General features: G+C 48.8%; 1 protein-coding gene and 1 long non-coding RNA gene across 3 annotated transcripts in view; one reads left to right on the top strand and one right to left on the bottom strand.

The window, feature by feature from the left end:
* TBX2 (T-box transcription factor 2) overlaps nt 1-2,276 on the bottom strand; it is a 19,294-nt gene extending 17,018 nt beyond the window's left edge. Inside the window, exon 1 of the mRNA XM_054008359.1 lies at nt 1,549-2,276. The gene's annotated coding sequence lies outside the window, so the exon portion shown is untranslated. The remainder of the gene's footprint in view (nt 1-1,548) is intronic.
* LOC128825662 (uncharacterized) overlaps nt 1-18,861 on the top strand; it is a 19,806-nt gene extending 945 nt beyond the window's left edge. Inside the window, exons 2-4 of one of the 2 annotated variants that reach the window (XR_008442702.1) lie at nt 1,213-1,284; nt 13,471-13,670; nt 15,048-18,861. This is a non-coding gene — a long non-coding RNA (uncharacterized LOC128825662). The remainder of the gene's footprint in view (nt 1-1,212; nt 1,285-13,470; nt 13,671-15,047) is intronic. The other variant, XR_008442701.1, reaches the window with a different exon arrangement.
* The last annotated feature ends 291 nt before the right edge of the window (nt 18,862-19,152 follow it).

Here is a 19,152-nt window from a genome sequence, read left to right on the forward strand (position 1 = left end):
GGCGCGTTAAAAAGCCCCCCTGGTCTGCCTGCTTCAAGGTTGGTTCTTCCCTCCCCGGGAAGACTGATCCGGAGGGTTTGTTTACTGGGCGCCTGGATGCAGATAATCTTGAAGGAAAATCCTGAGTCTGTTTGCAAAGGGATTATGGCCGGGCATCCCCCCCCCCTTCCCCTTGATAGATAGTCTGCTAGGGGGTGTCACCCGGAGGGGTTAAAGGCGCAGGAGCTATTGTTTGGGGGTGGGGAGGGTGTGTGTGTGTCCTTTTTAAGAGGTCCATTTGGAGATCTGTTCTGATTAACTGGGGGCTCCGTTTGCTGAAGAGGGGCTTGGCGCCAGGCGGCTGAGACTCCACAATAAAGACCCGTCTCTTGTCACTTCATATTTACCCAAAAATCTTCAAACAGCGCCCTGCAATCCTCCCAAGGCTCCTGTCCCTGCCGCCTGATCGTCGGCCCAGACGCTTCCCTGGGAGATTGGGGAGGGGGGCGCCGGGAGATCGCCCCCCCCCTCCCACCCGAAGGAACTGTCCCAAGCCCCCAATAATCCCGATGGGGCGCAATGCAAACGCTGGTCCCCTCCTTCCCCCTCCAGAGAAATGCCTCTCCCCTTCCCCTCCCCTGCACGCACCAGGCTGGTGAATAGAAGCGTGTGACCCCTAGATGGCCGCCAAGGCAGCCTATGTGTGCCCCTGCGCGGGGAGAGCCCGGAGGGGGAGCGAGATTCCGCCCAGCCCGGGGTTGTTCCCAGCTCCAGCTTTTTACGCCGTTCCTCCGCGGCGCACAGCAAAGAGCAGGCAGGCTAGAGGGAGCTTCCTCCAGCCGCGGCCATCTGGGATGGCTGCAGACTGGAGGGGAGGGATGGGTCCGTCTCACTCGCCTTGTGCGCCGGGAAACAGATCTCGTCCTCCAGAGCAAGGGCTGGCCCTGCTGTCCTTAAGGCGCGGTGCGTGTAATGAACACCCAAGGTTCCTGGGCACCAGCCCGTCCACACGGCCATGCCTGGCTCTGCATCATCCAGACACCCCCGGCCGCCTGCAACCTCTGGCCCGCGGCGAACCTAGGCCCGGCTTGTCAGCAGTTTCGCTGACACTTGCGCTGCCCTGTCTGCCTCCCCCCCCCCCGTGCTCCCTGTCACTTCCCTGCACCCCCCCTTCCTTCAGGGCTGGGGGCGAATTCACTGCTGGGGTTTTGATACTGGTCTGTTCTCCCTTAGGCCAGCCAGGTGAGGACACAGGCGTGGGGCTGATGGCGAGTTGGAGCAGCAGGAACCTAAAGCCAAACAAGGGTCAGCTCCCCCTTTGCCCCCTGGTTGTTGTTACATTTTGCTGGGTTGCCGAGGGCAGCCCCTGGCGCCACAGGGGAAACCGAATCAAAGCCCAACACTTGTTCTCCAGGACACTTCACAACCTGCCATTGTCCTGCGGCAGGTTCACCCCTGGCCATTGTCGAGGGTGGTTTTATCGCTCCCTTCCTTGCTGCTTGATGGGCTAGGATAAGAGCCCAGATTGGCGTCTTCTGGCTGGCAGCCCCTTACAAAAGCCAAACTCACCCTCCGCTGCTGGGGCCCAGAACGAGCGGCAGTAGGGAGAAGGGAGTGCTCAGAGGGGTTCGGGAGGTCGTTTGAACTCACCAGAGCACGGGGCATTGTTAAAAGCTGCAGGGGAAGGTGTTAGGATGGGAGGGGGGGGGGTCAGGATGTGTTGACATTTAGACACAATTTGGACTTTGGATTTTCGCCTCGGCGGAAATGTGCTGACGGCAGCGGCATTCGAATCCAAACCAAACGGGGCTTTTGCCGCAAAGCAAAATCGGTGCGTTTTAGTCCCGGGGACATGCAACCAGCCCGTCACTCGACGGGCCGCTCTGGTGCTGGACGTCCTGGCGACTTTCAGATCTGGTCTGAAGGAGCAAAATGCAAACTTCAAATCTGGCGGATAATAAACGCAGCTGTTGTGAATTAATGCCGACCCCTTTAAAAAGCAGCTACCGTGCAATAAATAAATCATCTGAATCATCCTCTTACTTCATCTCTGAAAATCCTACAGAGGATTGTTTTGGGGAGACATCAATATATATTCTTCTCTGCTGCCTGAAAGAGTTCAGGGGCGGCTGCATGCCGCAGTCAAGAGGCTACAAACACAAACGAAAAGCCAGTCGCCTCACTGAAATTCGGCGTGATAATAATATTTCGCACTGGGTGTATTGAGGACATTAACTTGAATAAATCCAGGATCCTTTTTCACGGGACACCGAGTGTCCTGGCCTTATGAATCCCAGGCTGATAAAGTTGCACACGCAACAAGTCAGTCTCAGATCGAGAAAAAAATCACAGTTCCCCCCGATATCACCCAGAACAATTTACTCCGTATTTTTAATTACTTCTAGTATGTGTGTGGGGGCAAGTGTTAGAAAAATCTATTTGCAACAACACTTCTACTAAGTTTTCCAGAAAGCAGGCTGCTCCGGTTCTCCACAGTCTCCTAATTCGTTTGAACAGGATAAATAATAAATAATAATAATAATAATAATTAATCTCTCCTCTTCCGCCCACTCCACCACCACCACCATATCCAAGCCACTATGTTATATAATTACAGATTAGGAACAAGGCAAAGAAAGGGGTGGATGTATATACCTACACCGTGCCTAAACAGATTCAGATCTTGTTTGATCAAAAATACCTTTCTCCTTATCACCTAGTGAGTCGTAATTAACAATCACCGTATTCATTAAATATGTTAATACACCCCGTCCTCCTTAAGACCCAGAGTTACTTACTCCCTTTGTATTCCTATAAAAATTCGATTGCATGACTGACTTTGTTAGCTGCTAAAATCCCACACACAAAAGGGGGGTTTATATTCCCTATTACCCTTCTTAGGTGGATCAAACTGCAGGGCTACCTATACAGGACAGAGCAGTAGGAATTGCTAACCTTGCTAAATGTAAACGGAGGGAGAAAAACTCTTCTGAAAATAATTTGTAAAAAAATCAGTGTGAATACAAAGACTGAGGCAATACAAATGCGTATCCCAAAGACAGTGGAACTACTGAGATGTGTGTGTGGGGGGGAGGTTGTAAGGCAGTTGAGATCCCCTCTACAAAGTAATTACAAAAAATCTCCCCTCTTGTGATTGTGTGAGTTTTTTTGGCCTACTTGATTTTATAATAATGAAGGCCTTCTACTAAATGTAGAGCGGTGAGGTTGTGAAAGTGTACGTGGAGGTGTCCTTTATCTTACATAGGACAACTCACGTGGAATGGGGTTAATGGAGCACTGTATGGGGGTTACATGTTTAGTATCACACTGCACGAAGTTCACCCTGAAGCCAGGGGAAAGATTTGGATTCTCTCTGCTCCACAAATACGCAAGAACATTCTTCATTTTGTCCTCTGCGTTTTGATCTAATCATTTCTCTGCCATTTCCTTCTCCTGTAACCTTCTGGGTCTAGCTCTCGTTTTAATGATGACTTATCTTATATAAATAGAGACGATTTCCTAACAATAACCCCTGTCCTCGAGGTGAAACAGTGGTGAGGGAGGGGGAATCAGGATGGGAAAGGGCCACTTACAGTTGTTTACAAGGCATGGGTTTCTTTGCGCGTCTTCTGTTTGTAGTTCCCCCTCTCCCTCTTAGCCTTGGGCTTTACCATCAGGATTGCAGATCGGGGAGCTAAAACGTGACACTTTATGAAACATGAAACAGACTCCCAGCATTAAGGGAGGCGTAGCTTAGATCACCAACCGCTGGGGGTTCATTTCAAAGAGGAGAGGCCAGGGAGGAAGAGGAGAAGGAATCGCTCATTACAATAGATTACTGCTATCAATATAAAACAATATGTTGAGCTTCCATACAGTGTGTCTGCTTGAAAACCCTCTGCCTGAGTCCCAGGGTTTGTCTTGCAACAGAGTCTTTTAAGGCGATTCCTCCCCGGTGCCCCCAGTTAGCCCGGACAAAGCCCTCCCCCCAAAAGTTTAAGCAAACATCTAAACTTTCAACCGAATTTCCCATTCCGTTTTCTCTCTTCCCCTCTTTCATCTTTGCCCATCTCCGCTCCTCGCCCCCTTTCTATTTTTAGCTCGTAGACGCAGGCCTTGGCGCCAGGCCGTTTAAGACCTGTCAAAGTCCTTCATATTTCCCTCATGTCACATGGACCTTTCGCTCTCTCCCCTCTTCATGCAAAGCCAGTCATTTGGATCTGGGAGTTCGTGAGCGAATGCAATTTGCTCTTCTCCACGGCTGTGTTGTCTCTGTGACCTCAGTCAGCAGGGCTGCTGGTGTCCTGTCCTGTGCACTTAGACAAATTGCGAGTGATTGATGAAAAATAACAATTCTCACAAGCAGCAATTCCCCTCTCCCTTTCCCTCCTCCCCGCTTCAGCCCGGGCTCGCTAGGAAATGAATGGACAGCTCACATGTAGCAAACCAGACACACTGAGCTCGGAGCAGAACACAAATGCACGCCACGGGTTGAAACCAACAAACAGTGGAGATAGAGGTAGGTCCTGTCACTACCTCGATCTACTCTGCTTGTTCGTTTCAACCCGTGGCGTGCATTTCATCAGCCTCTCTAAAGGAGAGCGAGGCACAGACAGCCATTTAATTATTGTTGAGAGAGAGAGAGACATCAGTGTTCAGGAAAGGTTTTTGAAAAGGAAAATTGGCAGCGTTGCTTTCCCCAAATAGCCCAGGAGCTCCACGGCGACAGAAATCGCTTCTCGGCTCTCTGAGCTGTGGCGCAAACGTAGTATCTGTTCTCCAGGACAAAGAGACCCAACGTGTAACCACCTCAACTGGAGGCATGTGATCTAAGGGGCCAAAACTTCAGACAGCCGGGGGTCCTGGCCTGAGATGTCAGCAAGAATCGATCTGAACTTCCACTAGGGGCAATCTCCTATCCCTTACCCCAAAGCAGACTCGAGGGTGGTGTCCTTCCTGTATTGGCCCAGGAAGGAGAGAGCTGCCCTTTCTGCCTGAATCGCAGGATCGGGAAGAAAACAGATCAGGTGGAGACAGCTGAGGGATTGCCATGGCTAATTTGAAGATAAATCTGGGTGCCATCAGCGCCTGGGCTGAAAACCGAGCTTCTGCTGACACTTCGCCCTCAGGGAAGGGCCATGTCAATCCTCCAAAAGCAGAAGGGGGGGAGGGGCGGGAAGTACAAGTTCTTCCCCGCATGGCTTGGGGCGGGAGGCGAGAAAGAGTCAGGTGGGAGGGGGCTTGAAATACACGCCTGCCCCCCCCCAACATCCCGCTCCCCGGCACCCCAGTAGCATAGGAGACGCTGCAGTGAAGTGTTGTTAGTAACACCGTGAGTAGCAGCTCCTCCGAGGGCTAAATCCGCAGCAGGGAATCCAGGGCAATCGCACGCCAGACCCGGACTGGGCCGGATCCCGAGGCAGGCGAGGCCCTTTGGCTTCAATGGGAATTGTGTCTTTCTGTCTGTAGGGAGGAGAGCCGGGTTTGGCCCCGTCACACGCCTGGCTCCAATGTTGCGAGCCAGAAGAAATGAGCAGGCGGCATGGATGTCTGGGGTACCTGCATCCCGTGCACACGGGGCTCCTGGCGGGGAGGGGATACTCGGCCACCTTCGCTTCACCTGTCTACGCGGCCTCTTCAGGGTCCCACCAATCCCATACCGATTAGCGGGTTTTGCTGCGGAGGTGACCGGCACAGAGCTGCGGGTGGTTTTGTTTGTTTGCTTTTAAATCGGTGGCCAGGCTGTTGGGGGGGGGGGGGGGGGCTGGTTGGGGAGCCGCATCTGCTCAGGGGCAAGCAAAAGCCACTTTCCGGGTCCCGCCGGAGTGACTCCTGCTCTCTGCTCCGCAGCCTGCGGCGGGACCGTGAGAAAAGAGGAGCACGTGGGATTGACCCTCAGGGGCGGCCCCCAAAAGGAGCCAGGGAAGAAAATGGGAACCATTTGGCAACGACCAACAGGTGCGCAGAGTTAACCCCCCCCTCCCCGCTGGGTCTAGAGCCCCCCCCCTTCCTAGAGACACGAACGGCCTGGAGCCAGCGTGGGGGAGACATTGTCCGCTCAGCAGCTAATGTCAGATTGTTCCGTCAAATAAACATTAAAAAATCACCGTCTGTCTCTTTGTGCGGTTTCTCCACCTCGCGCTTTCTTTTCGGTTGGATTTTAATGACACCGGGCCACTTCCTAAAATAATAGGAGATATTTCATCTGGCAAACTGTCCGTGAAAAGGTACATTGGAAACACATCTGGAATGAACTATAAATCGATCCTATACTCCTATATATATATTTTCTCTACACACACACACACACACACACACACACACACACACTAGGAGTATAATTAGTGTGTGTTTATAGAGAAAATAGAGACAAGTCTATTTCCTCAGTGATCATACACACATATACAGAGGTAGATTGATATATATATGCACACACAGAGGTAGAGAGATTTATATAGACACACGCATACCTACAGAGGGAGAGAGATCTACTTCTAGGTAGATTAGAATTTAATCTATATTAATGATACATCTCAGTTCAAGGGCTGTTTATTACCCAAGATGCCCTCCGGGAACATACACAGGGCCCAACCCCACGCCATGTATATTTTATTTTGAGGCGATAATTCCATCGAAGGAACAATAAAGGTTTCGCACTGTGGCTTCGCTTCGCAAAAAGCCAAGCCGCGAACCCGTGGCAGGTGAGGAAAGATTCACCAGCTGAGCTGCCGTGGAGAAGACACGGGTGTGCCCCAAGAGAGCGACCAGCTTAGAAAATTCATTTCTCTGCAACCTCGGTCGGGGCGAGTGACACGAAATGGGTCACTTGATTCAATGTTGTCCTAGAGCCCAACCGCTTAGACTAGAGATTCTCGGGAATTAATGCGGTGTGCCCCCCTGGGATCCAGCTAGCAAAGCTGCCATGCGCCTCATGCAACACCGGCCGTGCAATGGACCACCCTTGTCCCAGCCCCTTCCCCTGCCCGTGGCACCATTCTCTGTCACGGGGCAGGACATTACTGGGTGCAAACGCCTCCTTCTCAGGGAAGCGCTGCGGTGGTTTGCCCTGCCTGGAGACAGGACAGAATTTCCCTCGCCCTCCTGCTGCAGAGATTCACGCAGCCCCTTGCTAACTCAGGCGGGCGAGAACTTTTATTATTCATTATGAAACATGTCTAATATTTTATTCATCGCCTTTGTCTCTGTCTCTCTCTGAACACCGTACGGTTGCTTTTCAACAATCGGATTAATAACCTGAGATGCAGCAGCCTCCCTCGTTTCTGCCTAGCAGATGGGTTTGCCACTTGATTTGTCACTTCTTTGCAACATATGTTATTTTATACTGGCACACGCCGCGGAAAGCGCTCCCGTTATTTGCCAGGAGTCAGGCAATCCGCTCCAGGCAGGAGAAAAGTCTAGTTCCTCAAGGATCACTCCCCAGAATGGCCAGGGTTGGTTGTAAAGTTGATTGTCTCTACAACACGCCTTTTAGCTTGGCCATGGCCAGGATTTGACCGCGCACAAGTTGTTACCCTCCTACCGCACCGGGGATAGCCCCTGGGCCCAGGGTGTTCTGGAAGTCAGTGTCTAGCCCACAGCAATCAAAGAAAGGGAGCGGGGGGAGCAGAGATACAGCGGCATCTGAAAGAAGGGACGGCAAAAGGGTAGGAAAAACCACCCCAGAAGATGCTGTCAAGGCAAACTTAATGGGGACCAGAGAAGTTGGGACAGAGTGGCCTATACATTTTTGTCTTTTTTTTCCTCCCTCAAGAGGTGACAACAGCGGGTGTAACTCGGATCAGATTTAGATCCAGGGAAGAATGAGTGTGGAAAGTGTCCATGAGAAACACCCTTTGCCATATATCCATATTTACACACACACACAAACACTATATCCATATCTACACACACACACTATATCCATATTTACACACGCACACACACACACACACGCTTTACGGTCAGTCTACAAAATCCCAGACCCTGGGGTTCACCCTCACCCTTATTCTTCTCTCTTGACGTGTTCCGAGAACTGCCCCCTTCCCACTGGGCCGCCTCCCTTCTCTGCAGCGCTTGGCCTGGCAAACGCCCTCCCCTCCCATCCCTGCCGAGGCGACGGAGTTGGAAATCCAATTACCACCCTTACATTCCAGTTTCACTCCGGCCTCCCGAGCGCTCTCGGTCTCCTGCCCCGGCCGCTTCTCCTGCCGCCTGTCAGGCGGGGGCTCTGGGCCTTGGACCGGCAGGGACACGGCTTCATGTGCCACCCTCCAGCAATCAAGGCAAGATCCTGGAAGGGCGATTCCTCATCCCTAAGGGGCGGGTATTTAAACAGCAGCACCGGCTATTTGCTTCCGACCAGAAGCCCCCCCCCCCCCTGACTTTGCAGGTGGACTGGAAGAGATTCATGCTCTCAGCAGCTTCCAGGGTCCTTTCTGCAGCCCCAGCACTGAACAGTCTGGGTTGAAGGGGTGCTGCCGGTTAGAAGCACGCACATACTATAGTGAACTATGCACTTTTGACACGTACGTATCCCCCCTCCTTTGCTTAGAGCCATGAACCTATATTCTTTATTTTCCCTTTAGAGTTTAACTCTCTATTTTATGTCAGTTACGCCCTAAGAGACATCCAGAAACACCGCTGTTTGACACACACCTTACGAGATACGAATCCAGATGCTTTTATAAACGTATCCACGCCCAGTTAGCAGCCGGAGATTTCACACTGACCTACCTCGAGATCTATTTTAGGGCCACATAGAAAATTGACCCGTCCACCTTTTCTTAGCATCTTTTCGGGAAAAACTGCGAGGAATCCCTTTAAAACGCCTCACGTTTTTAATCCGGGGTCTCTAGCCCCTTTGCCGACTTCCACGACCATTTTCCCACCAAGCTTTTCAGACTGTTTAGATTTCTCTCCGCCTTTAAAGAAAATATTTCCAGTAATCCAGATTTCTGGAAAATAACAACACGCGGGGAGACAGAGACGCAAACTCCACTGAACTTTATTTACCCAGAGTGGAGCGACGTATAAACACAGTTTCCAGACTGTTTGTCAGGAAAAGTTGCATGTAAACCTATTCCTTTAGAGCTTATCCCCCGGGAAAAGAAAACTTCGGAACCTCACATGTACGGTGCAGTAGTGTTGGCATTGTCAGCCCGCATTTCGGGCACTACCATGCGAGATTTATACATCACGTCTGGCTTACCTTAGACTCGAAGTAACAATGACTACTGACATGCTCATATGTTAGGGCTCTAAATCCTGCCAGGAGAGACGCGAGAGCCTACACAAGGGCAGGAGAAGAGAGGGACACAGAGCCAGCAGCACCATACAAGTCTAAAGGCGCAATCAGAGATGGGCACCGATGCTTGACCCTCTGGAGGGAAGTTCTCTGCCATTCCTGGAGGGGAAAAATGTCCCCAGGAAACACTTGGTTAGTAACAAGGCTACGTTAGGGTGTTATAAGGCGGTGAGGGCGGGAGTCAAAGGGAAAGACACCCCCCCACCATCTCCCCCAATCACACGGTGTGTACAAAACTCAGATCAGCCTTTACAACAGCCACGCACATTCTCTGGATTCTTTCTGGCCTGAAGCGCGCGTGTGAGGCGGTGTGTATCCAGATCTAGCCATGTAGACAGACTGGATGTAATGGTCAGAGGAGATATTTTTTGTCCACCCTGTACAAAGCCCTCCCCCCCTTTTACCTCCACTATTTTCTAACGCTTTGATCATTGAGCTCTGACCTTGTTCTCAACAGTCCAGCAGGTTGATTGATTTTCAATTACAAAAGTCTTCACTGAGTTGGGACGAAATTAACCCTTTTTACTGTGTGTCTCCTCCCCTCCCCCAGGGGACTCCAGCTTTGAGACTTCATTAACCCTTGCTGTGCTCACACTTCAGAAACTAGACTGACGTATAAAAGCCAAATCGATCTATTCCCCACTGGCTGTCAAAAACCCGGCCCTCAGCCACACACCCCGATCTGGCTCCTGTTCCGTTTCCTTAAAAGGACAGACACGAATTTCCAATGGCAGCTTTTTCGAAATGCTCCCAAGGCTCGGGGCTGGGGGACCAGCCCTGTGTGAAACTGGAGCTGGTATTTAAAAATCGTTTCAATCCCAGTGTTTAAAAATTCCATTTGAAAAAGTATGTCAGATCCCAGGACACGGGGATGTGCAGCATAATCAGACAAGGGATAATGGCATTACCCTTCACTTCATTATTCTAATGGGATCTGGGCAAAACTCAGGCAGTAACCTCGCCCTAAACCATACACGTGTGAACCTATCCACATATACCCTATGCCCATAGCTCATTAAAATCTAGGTGTATACAGTGTCGTTTGTACACACCGATATCTGTGTGTAGTCTGTATATTTTGTGGAGACACCAGACCTGCACAGAAACAGCCCGTTTTAAAACATTCAGTTTCACCCTCTTTTCTTCCATTGACACCAGCTCCTCTCAATGTATTTACACCCAGACATAAACACGATGTTGCTGACGCTAACGATTACCAAGATTTTGTTGGAGTCAGGGGGGAAAAACAAGTGGAGTCATTTGGGGAGTCTGATGGAGTGCTTTGGATAAATGTTTAGACATCGGTTCCTTAGCAACGGCACCGGTTTGCGACACACACACACACACACACACACACACACACACACACACACACACACACACACACACACACACACACACACACACACACACACACACACACCCAAACATGCAACTTACTTGTGCGTGTAAGTTACAATAAACAGAAAACGCCCACTGGCTTCCAACAACATAGTAGTGATAAAAGAACCATCGGCTCCAAATTATTGTATACGTAAGAACAGCCGAATAGTACATTTCACCCTTTAGCCAGTCTTTTCTGCCTGTGCACCCCTCTGCACACATACACAGGGACGGCGCCAGGTAGACCACTATGTTTATGTAGAGTTATCATACAGAGAGCTGGATCGATGTGTATTCATCAATAGAGCAACATACATAAACGAAGCTATTCTATCTAGTAGATACAGCTCTTGAGATCTAGGTAGACCTGGATACATAGACTTTCTCGACAGTGTGTCTTGTCTGGGGCTAATAACCCTTTGATTGTTAGCATTCCTTTCTTTTCGGGAAGTTAAAGAAGTAAACTACAGATTATTGTCTCAAGAATTGTTCCCGTGAACCGCTGAGTTTGGAGTAGGGAAAAAGCCCTCTCGGGGGAAAAGAGGACACGGGACAATCTCCCCAGTTGCTCTTGGGAATTGATGTACAATCTAGTGCCAGAATCACTAAAGCCAGAGCTTGTATTTGTTGCTAGTCCATCGTTTAAATAAAAGAGATTAACAAACGACGCGATTTGCTAAAACCGTGCTGTTGGGCGCTCTCCCCTCCCCTCCTTTTCGGGATTAAAAGTGAGGATTTGAGACTGTAAAACAGTCTGACCTGGATCGTTACAATAACAGCAGGGGACCCCCCCACCCCTCCCACACAATCATGTAAGCCCGATAGCTCGCTAGAATGAATAGGAAGTATCGGGAGAGGAGACTTAACAAGCGGTGAAGTTTCTGAAAGCATCTTTTGGATGTGATCAAATTCATGAATGACCGGGGAAGGGGGTGGGGGCGTGTTTTGAGCGAAATGAAACGAGAAACAAAAAACAACCATTCCCAGCATTTTTTGCAATACACAAATGCGATCGCTGGCCAGGAAGCAGCCGCTGGATGCCCGGCTGCCCGAGATCAATTCTCTTTATTATTCATTTGTAAAAGACCCTCTGAAAATTGGTGCCTACAGATACAGACCCCACACACTCGGCCCTTTAAACACACCTGTCTTCTGAAGCCAAGCCCAAACCCCAGCAGAGTTCATGGTGCAAAGACCCTGGGGCTCACCTCCCCCAAAGGACACAGCTCACACAGATACCTATGTGCCGGGTGGGTCTCTCATTCCGCGGCCGGGGATCTACAAAGCCAGCGAGTGCGGCCTCTCTCCCTGCTCCTCCTAATCAGGAAAATCGGAACCTGGTGCATCTGAACTCTCCCCTTTTTCTAATTCGGAGGGTGGGCAGAAGCGGTTCCAGATGGGCAGGCTGCTCCCACGGAGAATAAAGAAGCAGGTAAACTAGATTCCGGGGTGATCGCTGCCTCCCAGGGTCACTTTAGTCACCGTCTTTCCCTTTTTCTGGGATATGCCCGCTCCCCTTTTCCTTTTCTCCAACAGAATGAAAGAAGCCGTGTAAACCAAAAAGCACCACAGTGCCCCCGCGGAGGATACAATCCACAGGTGATTGAAACAGTTGATAGGGAAAATATGGAGCCCACAGGAAAACTCGTAGCGAGCTATTTGTGTGTGTTTGTTTGACCAGTCTGGGAGAGGGGGATACAGGAATAGAGCTGGGAGTTGTACCGTGTACAGAGCGGGCTACTCGATGCAGCAACAGGGCACCGAGAAGCCACCTACATCTGCCGGATTTAGCTAACTTCGCAGAGAGGAATCCGGCAAGTTTTGTGCAAGGGACTTCTCAGGAGCCCGGGACAGGGCTGGAGAGGTTGCAAACTAAAAAAAACCCTCAGACAGTGTGGGGGAAATGGCCCTTGGCCGGTTGAAATGTATGCTTCGGTGGAGAAGTACCAGCGAGTTACTTTTGCCCTTGTTGATTTCAGAGTTTAAATCCGCTTCTAGAGGAGACGGAAGGCGAGCACCTGAGAGTAAGGGGGATAGATCCGAAATTCGGATCCCGGGGCTGAGCAATGAATTCGGTTCAGTTCTAAAGCTCACCAGTTCGGTAACGATTTCGTTAGGCGAGTCTCTCAGTGGATCTCCTCGTTCTGTGAATTGATCGGGAACATTTGACATGCCAGTTGCGTTGCTTTGTTGTCAGAGGTCAGAGAAAGCACCCTGGTCCCTGACCGGCTAAGCGCATAAAATTCGCTTTCAATTTGATTTCCACCAATAATCGTGTCAGCAAACTAGATCCTGGGAATGCGGGGGAGAGGGGTGCGCAGACCCTGCCGCGCTGAAATCATTTTCCAAACGGGCACACATCAGATTTTGTGGCCCAACTTTAATAATGGTTAATACGGGAATTTGAAAAGTGCCAGGAAAATACCGGGCAACTTTCTCTGTGCCCGTTGCCGGATTTTTAGATTGGGTTTCACTCCAGCCCCTTTTGCATTCGCTCCCCCACAAACATTTCCTCGCACGGGTGTGTTTGCCCCACGCATCCAGTCCGGGAACAGAAGTCACCCATATGGCACCTCTGGCCAAGCGAAGCCGCGCAGATCGCACGCGTCGGTATCAAACACTCGCGAAGCGCCCGTGATCAAGCCCTGTAACAATCCGAATTTCAAACCACAAATCCATGTGAGGAAATAATGACCCGCTCCTAGAGACAGTGTGAGCAGAACAAGAGGCTTAATTCATGGGATCGATTATTCGGTGTGAATTATCTGAGCTCAAGGAAATTAACCCCCCTTTCTACAAACCAGGCTTCACGGTTAGCCGCGCTCCCAAGGCAAAGAGAGGGCGCAAGTCAAACTTGGCGGGTCTAAAAGCAAAGGCGAGACACTCGCTCCGGATCATGGCGCTGCAGTGTGAACACAGGGCGACACCGCTGTCAGCAATGCGCTGGGCTGGTGCAGAGTGTGTGCAGGGGATGGAGACTCTGAGGCGAATCCAATACCAGTGGGTAGGTTTGAGACTACAGGAGTGCCCTCCATGTGCCCATCCCGTGCCCCAAGTTCAGCTCACTGACAAACTCTGGCTCCTGAATGCAAATGGCTAATACTGCTGCAAGCACAGCTAGCCAAGGGGGTGCAAGTGCTCCCTGGCCTCCTGCAGGGGTCTGTTCCATGAACCCCCATACCAAAGAGTGTGTTTAAAAAGCTACTCAGGCTGCAAGGGGAGCCAGGGTTTGCCAGCTGTCCTGCCCTACCACTCCCAAGATCAAGGTTTCCTTTCCTTCCTCCTTTAGGATCAGACTCCCGCCTCCCTGATCCACAGGGTGAGGGTAACAGAGGGAGCAAGGCAGTGCTTAATTGGTACCAGGGCTTGCATTTTTATGCCCACTTCTTGCAAATGCCAGTGCTTCCCTGGTCTGGCATTTCATCATGAGGTTTTGCAAACCCCAAACGCCACCAGTCTAGAGCTGGGATAAGGCCCCCTTCCATCTCCCAGTAGTGGCTGTTGTTTGTGTTTAAATGCCTACAAACTCCCACTGAGATTAGGGACCCATTGTAATAGGGACTGTCCAAAGGCCTGCTGAGAGACACCCCCTGCTCTGAACAGCTTACAGGCTAAACAGAGGAAGGATGAGGCCAGGGGAACGCAGAGAGGTGAAGTGGCTTGACCAAGATCAGAAACTTGGTCAGTGGCCAAGTCAGCAACTAGAACCCAGATCTCCTGACTCCCAGTCCAGTGCACTAGTCATTGGCTCACTCCCTGCCTCGCTTATCTGTTAACAAACATTGTTTATCTGGAAGAAATGAAACCTGAATTTGAACCATCCCTGATCTGGATTTTGCACACAGCAAACCGCGTCAGATCGCTGGACAAACAGAAATAAAGACAGTCCCGGCCTGAAAGAGCTTACATTCTAACCGCCATCCAGAGAGATGGGAAGATATAGAGGAAGTGTCTTATCATTTATAGAATAGTTCATTTTATGTCTTTTGTTAGCTAGCGATTTACATCTTAAAAGCCCCTCTGCCTGGGGGGAATTTTCACTATACAACTGCTACAGAGCATTATTACTGCTGCTGGCTGTTTTCTACCAGTGGCGTTTTCAAAAGCACCTCCATGAGTTAGGTGCACTTCCCATTACCTGTCCCAAGTGGTTTGAGCATTGGTCTGCTAAACCCAGGGTTGTGAGTTCAATCCTTGAGGGGGCCATTTAGGGATTGACCCTGCTTTGAGCAGCGGGTTGGACTAGATGACCCCCTGAGGTCCCTTCCAACCCTGGTAGTCTATGATTCTATTAGTCACACGAGAGTATGGAAAGCAAGATAAAGGTGAGTGAACTAGGTACATTGTGTTTCACTATGTTTTCTTCCTGTTTTTTTCTCAGCTTCCTTGTATGTACATGGATCTTCCAGAGAACAATATTGGCATTAACATTCCCGCTGCACTAAGGAGAACTTCACTCCAAGTATCTCACCTCTGAATGTTTTGTCCTTCTGTGTTGAGCAGCGTGGCAAGGTAGCGCTCAGGGTTCATTTCCTTTGGACATCAAAATCCAGGTAATGCCATACCATGCACTACGCACAAATCAAGGGCTTGCCTTCCCGCTAGGTTGCTAATCTCTTGGGCACATGGGACTTTAAAACCTGTATCAAGGAAAGAAAAGCTGAAAGGGAAGAAAAGCCAGTGAGCACAATGGCAAAGCGGTCAGTCAGTTCATAACCCTCCACGCTGCTTTCTCTGCACACACTCAGCACCAGACAAAGATCAACTCATCTCCACAGAGAAAATACAGCCACACGCTGTAAAAGGCCCAGTGTCTGCCACTGATTCTGACATGGACTCGGGTCTCACTGGGGTTAAGGGAACCCTCTAAACATGGCACGTAGTAATAGCCCCAGTTTTATAACCAACAATAATTGGCCTCCCTATTATTCTCTTCCTCTGTGTTGAAAACAAACCCGGCCCTTGCTTTAGTTGGCCTCTCTAGTTACCAGTATCTGTCTCATATGCTTCAAATCTCACCTTTGGACACTACCTAGTCAGGAAATCCCTCCTCCATTTGTCTGAGCACTGTCTTGTCTTACACAGGACCTGATACTGCAAGGATCCCCGATGCCTCTTGAGATGAAGGGATTTCTTGATGAAAGGGCTGAGAAAAGGCCACAGTAACATGACTTTCCTGTTGAGATGCTCTCAGAAGTTCCTTGGGGCTCCTCACATGTGAACGCATGCAGAGTCACTTGGCCTCAGCAGCCATATGACACAGCAAGAAATAATCTGCCCAGCTCTGGGGTCAAAGACATTTCTATCCCACGAGGCACTAAGGACAATAGGGTTTATTTTCCCCTTTGATGCATCTTGGAAGCAATGTACATCCCATCTGCTCTGGGCTGGAAGAATTGCTTCACACCAGCAGGTTCAAGCTTCTTCGTTAGCTACTGTGGACATCTTTCTAAAAGCTTTGCTCTTGTTCAGCCACACGTTCCTGGGTGGAATTTTATGGCCTGAATTACGCAGGTCTGATTCGATGATGCTAATGGTCCCTCCTGGACATACATGGAGGGATAATGTAATAAATACTGGCTCATGTTGGCTAACCTCCCCTAAATCGCCACGCGCACACACTAAGGTGTAGGCAGTGCAACCTAGTGGTCAGAGTAGAGTCAGCGGGCAGAGCCAGGCAAGCCAATGGTTGGAGCTAGATGTCAGAACAGAACCAAACGGGATAGCCTGAGCTGTGGTCAGGAGGCAAGCCAGTGGTCAGAACCAGGAGGCAGGCAGGGACTAGGCAGGAGCAGAGCAGGCAAAGGGGGGAGGATGGACTAGACAGGAAGCAGGTCTGGTGCAGCTGCAGGCATGGGACACGTTGAGCAGCCACTGTGTTGTTGTTGCTACAGTGTTTATATGGTGATCTGTTGGCTCTTTTGAACAACCAGGAAGCACAGTCACTTAGTGCAGGTTTATTGGGCCCAGCCCAGCTGAGTTCCTGGCACACACGTTGCAAAAGTGACAACATCGTGTGTTCACCTGCTACGATGTCACCAACGCTCATGGTTTTAACACGTGTGTCACAATGGTTCGTCTTTGTCTTGAAGCTCCAGCTTCTGGAATCCTGGGGTTAAACGTTCATTAAAAAAATCAAAGCACATTTCTAGCTCTCGGGTTTGTGCAGAACAGTTTGAAAATATGACCCAAGTGCATCTAAAAGGCTTGCAATCTAGCAGGCAAATAAAAAGAACCTGTTGTTTTTTTTTAAAATGCATGAATTTTATGCCATTCTCATGATTTTAAGGCGGGTGACTTATGATGTGTGTATATTTGGGGTTGGCACTATTGGCCCAGCCCGACACAAAGCTCACTTGAACACTGCAATGCTAGGAGTAGGAATAATTGAAGGAGCAGTTGCATGCCCCAGGCAATTGTATATGTGGGGAAATGACTTTCGCCCTTCATTGGTTAAGCTGCTGGGCTTTCAGTATAAGGGAGTTCCATGTAAACCAAAGTTCAGGGGTGGTTTGTTTAGAAAGGTGAGGGACGTGAAGGAGCAGAAAAGGCTCAGTTTCATCATGGTCCAGTCCCTTCCATGACTGCGCCATGGAATACCCACAGAGGCGTTTCCTCCACAACCTGGGGAGGAAGCAGGATCAGGGGAACCTGTTTTCTGCTATGCATTGCAGGTGCTGCAGTCACCCGTCAGAATCTGGCTCAGAACCTTCAGACTGCAGCTAAGTCTTGCCAAAGTCATTTCCCAGATTGTCTGAAAGTTAATGCGCTCACTTACTTTTTTTTTTCTTTTTAGCATATTGGCTTAATCCGTCAAATATCAAATATCATGGGAAATACCGAGATTAATGTAATGTAACTATTGGCCTTTATACGTCCAGGATCTTTTCCTGGGGTTATTAATGACTTTGCGAGGGGAATTCAGGGACACAGGCCTTCTCTTTTAAAACGTCTAAGTGGAATTTTCAGAGAAAAGAGAAGCAGGTATTTTAATGATTTTGTACAATGCCTGGATCAAAATTGAAAATACCATTGTCTCATTTGCACAAGGTGTTCTGGTTATTTTATGACACAATGAGGAAGTAGACACAAGCCAGCATTTTTCACAGGTTACCCATGAGGAGATGGAGGAGAGAGATTAAGTGACTTGCCCCAGGGCAGAGATCTAGGAGCCAGGAGTTCCTGGCATCCAGACCTATGTTCAGCCCTCCCATCACTCTAGCATTCTACATCTGTTTTAAAATTGGTTATAGATGCATGCCAAGCAGTGAATCAGCTACTATAATGGGGCTGGTGTGCTGTTGGCAAATTGTTTTCATTACATTTCTAGCAATAGTAACTACCTGCTTGAAAGCACTTAGATACTATACAAAGAAAAAACTATTGTGGTTTGAGCCATTACCAGTTCATGTTTTACGAGCGCTAATTTAAAAAAAATAATTTCTTCTCCTGTTTATAGATTGGGTTTTAATGTGATGATACTTAGTTTTTTTTGTTAAATTGCATTAATTAGAAATTAATTTCAAATTACTGTTAAACCATATAACTAGCCTGTGGCTCGTCTTAGTATTTGTACTTAGGAACATTAAAAACAACTTTGTTATCATGAAATGCCTTAGAAAATTCAAAATCTCCTCGCTGATTTATGTGGGCCTTTATTAGTTATTATTACATGGCACTGGCAGCCAGGGGCCCTAGTTAAGGATCACCCCATTGTGCTAGGTGCTGTACAGACATATAGGAAGAAGATTGTCCCCAATCTAGGTTATGAGAAAGTATAGCAGGTGGGTGAAAAAAACAAATGAGGGAGAGGGGCAGGGAGCACAAGGTACCAGTAAAGTAAATTATGTTGCATCGTCATTCTGATATGCATCGTTTATACCATGAGCAATAATAATCATGCACACGCAATAGCCAGATTCGCTGATCTTTCACGCAAAACTAAACTGGAGCTGGAGCTAGGCAACATTTTTAATGCCTTTTTTTTTTTTTTTTTTTTTGACAAAAAACGTAATTGCAGAGTTGGGTTAACGGAATCCACTTGTGAACTTAGGTCGATGTTGGCCAAGTGTTTCATTTGAAAACAAAAAAATTGGTACTGGTTCATTTCGACATTTCCAAAATGAAATGTTGCAACTTTTCATTTCAGAAAGATGTATTATGTTGAAATTTCTCCCAATTTGATTTAAAAAATGATTAAAAACATTGTAAGAACTTCAAAATCGAAACAAAATGTTTTGTTCAACCCCAAACTAAATTTTTTCAACGTTTTCATTTTGTTGAAATTTTTTTATTTCAGCTCGACCTGAAACAATTAAAAAAATATTATTTTTTGGTTTGACCACTGACCCCCCAAACCCCTGGTCATTCGCAGGGCTCGATTAGTAGCAATAACAGCCCAGGTATCCAGGCTGACTGATGGGTCAGAACCTTTGGAAGATAAATGCAGTGGAGATAGTTACGTTTGTTTCCTTTGATGAGAACAA

Source organism: Malaclemys terrapin, chromosome 18, assembly GCF_027887155.1.
Source record: "Malaclemys terrapin pileata isolate rMalTer1 chromosome 18, rMalTer1.hap1, whole genome shotgun sequence".
Taxonomy (NCBI): domain Eukaryota; kingdom Metazoa; phylum Chordata; order Testudines; family Emydidae; genus Malaclemys; species Malaclemys terrapin.